This window comes from Rhopalosiphum maidis, chromosome 3 (genome assembly GCF_003676215.2).
Source record: "Rhopalosiphum maidis isolate BTI-1 chromosome 3, ASM367621v3, whole genome shotgun sequence".
In the NCBI taxonomy this organism is placed as follows: Eukaryota; Metazoa; Arthropoda; class Insecta; order Hemiptera; family Aphididae; genus Rhopalosiphum; species Rhopalosiphum maidis.
Genome location: NC_040879.1, coordinates 71,799,086 through 71,803,384, shown reverse-complemented (window position 1 = coordinate 71,803,384; position 4,299 = coordinate 71,799,086). Strand labels below are relative to the sequence as shown.

The 4,299-nt window shown below is 24.8% G+C and overlaps 1 pseudogene; it reads left to right on the top strand.

Annotated features, from left to right (window-relative positions):
• The first annotated feature begins 207 nt into the window (after positions 1 to 207).
• On the top strand, positions 208 to 3,957 carry LOC113558292 (annotated as a pseudogene).
• The last annotated feature ends 342 nt before the right edge of the window (positions 3,958 to 4,299 follow it).

Below are 4,299 nucleotides of genomic sequence, written 5' to 3'. Positions count from 1 at the left end.
TCACAATCATAAAAGTTTTAATGCTTATTATTTTCGCACTTCTATAATAAGTATAATGATAAATTAATAAATAATGTTTAAATCAACAATCAACAGTGAATCATCATTCTACAATAGTCGTATCAATAATACATAGTTCTTATCAATAAATAATTTTTAAATCATGATAGTTCTTATCATTTTATTTAACAAAGCAGAAAATTGAACTAGAAACTTCAGTAATAAGTAGTAATCAGCAAACTAGTAATGTACTAACTAGCATGATTAACTAGTAATTAATAACTAGTTAACTAATAATTTCTGTAATGTAACTAGGTAGTACTCAGTCAAGTAATATAATTTTTATGTTGTATCTATCTTATTTAACTTTCTACAACTAGTAATCTCTAAGCTATTAACCTCAACTCTTAATTATGTTTATTGTTTGGATTCTATACAATTTTTCAAACTATTATGAGTATTTATTTTTATGATTTTAAAAATATGAAAGTATTAGTTATGTGAGTTTTGATAAATAAATATTTGATTTTCAAAAATTATTAAACATTTAAACATTTACCATGAATGAAGAACTTACTAATGAATTAATACCTCCAAAGTTGTTACTGAAAACAAAGATAAAAGTAAATATTCAAGTCATTTAGATTTTAATTTGTTATTATTTATTTAAAATATATTTATATTTTTTATAGTTGAGATATTATTGAAAGCAACTGGTAATGCACCAATTCTCAAGACAAATAAATGGATGGTTGAAAAAGAAAAAACAGTGGCATCTATTAATGATTTTTTACGGAAACTATTAAAACTAGAACCATCTGATAGTTTGGTAAATATATTAAATATTCATGAGTAAAATTATGTTTAAAAGGACCTACAAATATTATCTTTAAATCTATTTTGTATATACCATGTTAATCAACAAAAAACACAAGACTCACGCAAATTTACATAATATACTGTCAACTATGGGTTTTATGGTAAAATGAGATAAGATTAATAGTTCATTTTTAATTTTTATATTGATATATTGGGTTTTTCATGAAGTTGCAGTATATCATTATATATTTTACTATTTATAGATCTTATTATTTGTGAAAAAAAATCATTATTTTTGTAATTTCATGATTAAAATTTAATTATAAATCAATTTCTCCAAAACTTTCAAAAAAATACATACTCATTAACTTCTGCATACTATTATGAGTTTTATTTACTTTAAAAAAAATTTTAATTTAAAATTTCAAAATAAACATAACTAATTGTATAGGTATTATATTATTATAGGTATTAATATACCTACAATCATTTTATAGTTATAAATACAATAATACATAAAACATTGCAAAAAAATAAACTTTCGAGTTTGATGTTATTTTTTATGGTATCCTGTCAATTGATAGAGCGTAAATTAATCGTGAGCTACTTTTCATAGTATGACAATTGGTAGCATCGTACAGAATTCAATAATCAAACATTAATTAAAAAAAATATTACAACTTAGAATTAAAATTTAATTACTAAAATAACAAAAAAATATTTTACGATATTTATAAGTTAGACAATTTTTTGAGTTTAACACTCCAATATTTATAAAGATTTTTTGATGGTACTTTAATTCCTGCAACTTTTGCTCTATTGTCATTGGTGTACTTGCTCCTCTTTTTGCCAATGCATTTATAAACTTCATATTGATGAGTGCATTGAGGAGCTTAACATAATTGAAAACAATAATAAATTGTGCCACCTTTCTTCGGAGTTATTTGTTCTGGGTGAATCAGCAAACACTAAAGAATTTCATTCCACATATTTATTAAAAAATTAAGGTATTTTCTCTTTTTGTTCCTATATAAGGGACCCATCCAATTTCCTTAAAATAATCTATTATGGCATTAATGTTTCTTCATTTTGAACATAATAATTAGTTTCTAAAAGTTTTTCAAATTCTTCAACAACTTTATTTGTTAGTGCATAGTATGTACACCAAAACTTAAATATTTTGTAACAAAATTCCGTATAATATTAATCTACCAAAACTCACTCGAGATCTATTTATGCTCTATAAATTAACATTATGAATTATCTACTACATATTGACCTAGATCAATTTTTATGAACAATTTTAATTATACCTATTAAATTATACTTATTTTTTTGCAGTTCTTATATGTGAATCAAGCATTTGCACCATCACCTGATCAGACAATGAAAAATTTGTATGAATGTTACAACACAAATGGTCATCTCATATTACATTATTGTAAAACCCAAGCTTGGGGTGAGAGTCATAAATTTCACAAACTTACATTTTGTTTCCTAGGAATTAAAATGTTTAAATTTGTGACATTGTATTATAAATTTATAAGTTATTATAATTATAGAATTTTTTTTATTAATAAATATGTATATTGTGTATAAAAATAAAACCATTTTACAATTATTTAAATCTAAATCTAGTATACTCAGATGGTCAAAATATGATATCGTAAACAATATTCAATTAAAAGTTTGTATTACCACAAGTAAATATTATTTAGTATATTATATATCAATAATCACAATAAAAAAAAAAAACACTTATTATTTAACTATTTACAATATTTTTTGGAATACGCCATAATAGTGGACCCACAAAATATAACTGAAAATACTATAAAATAAATTACTTTATTAATTATATAAATAAACTTAAGAAACATAACGATATATCATAAAATATACTTAGTAATATAAGACTAACCTTGTTTACTTTGTCCTAGAGAAAATAATAAGATCTTTGCCGTTTATCGATGAATGGAATTAATTGGAAATAAAACGATACTTGCCTATGCGGATGATATTATGGTGATTGGGTGTTCACGGTGAAGAAATTATTACAAAAACGGCTGACCTTTAATGGCGGCTAAGAAAATAGGACTTGATATTAACCAAGATAAGACCAAGTATATGGTCATAGGCAGAAGGACTGGAAACATACAAAACCTAATATTTGACAATTATACTTTCAGGCTGTTACTGACTTTAAACATTTAGGGATTAATATAAATAATTCAAATAATATTCATAACGAGATAAAACTTAAAATTGCTGCCGCTAACAAAGTTACTTTGCACTAGGAAAATTATTCAAATCAAAGTTATTATCTACGAAATCAAAATCTACACTTTACTCAAGCTATCTATGACCAGTTCTGACCTATGGATGCGAACGTGGTCGGTTACAAAGGTAGATGAAGAGAAACTTTGACTTTCAAAAGGAAATACTAAGACGTATTTATGGCCCTATCATAGAAAATGGTGAATACAGAAGAAGAACCAATAATGACATCTACCAAATATATTAAAACCCAATATCAAGTCCTTTTAAGAAGCAAATGGTTAGAATGGGCGGGCATGCCTGGAAATCCACTGATATAATAAAAGACATAATGATTGGCACTATTGATGGGAAAAAACTTAGGGGACAACCAAGGTAAAGGTGGATAGACTTAATACAATTAGACCTCGAAGAATGTCACCAGGATCAAAATAGAAGAGTGTGTAGACGGAGATAGATGGCATCAAATAGTAAAAGCAGCAAAGGCCCTAGATGGGCTATTGAAGCTAAAAAAAAAAAATAATAATAATAAGCTGATGACAAGTCATCACTGCTCAAAACCATTTTTTATATAAAATTATAAATCATTAAATTAAAATTTGACGAGTGTCAAGTAAAAAGTAAAAATTTAACTTTTGAATAATGTTATACTGTAAGTATAGCCTATGTAAACCTCATTACATTATACAGTCAACTGTAAGGATACTGTCATCAAAAAATAATTTTATAATACAATCTGTAAATATGTTTAAGGTAATGAGTGATGACTAATGAATTAATTTTAATGATTTTATTTTTGAAGTGAAAATATTGATGCCAATGCTGCCAATGCTTATGATATTAGCACTAGCTTATGGCTAAATGTATTTAGCCATGCACTAACACCATCTACCAGCTATCAGAAGTCAAGCAGATTGCCGATAATTCTGAATAAAAAATAATTTAAAGGAATTATAGTCTATGTTTAGTAAAATCTCATACAAACATTTTTATTTGCGTATGTCAACACAAATACTTAACCAATGATTCAGTAAATAAGTAAAATATAAAGTTTTAAATTTACATGAAATAAAAATAAAATGATTAATACAATACATTAATATTAGTACAATATACATACAATATTTCTGATAATATTAAATTTAACTCACTTTCGTTTGTGCTTTTGATAGTAAAATAAGGGGTAATATTAAATATTAATAA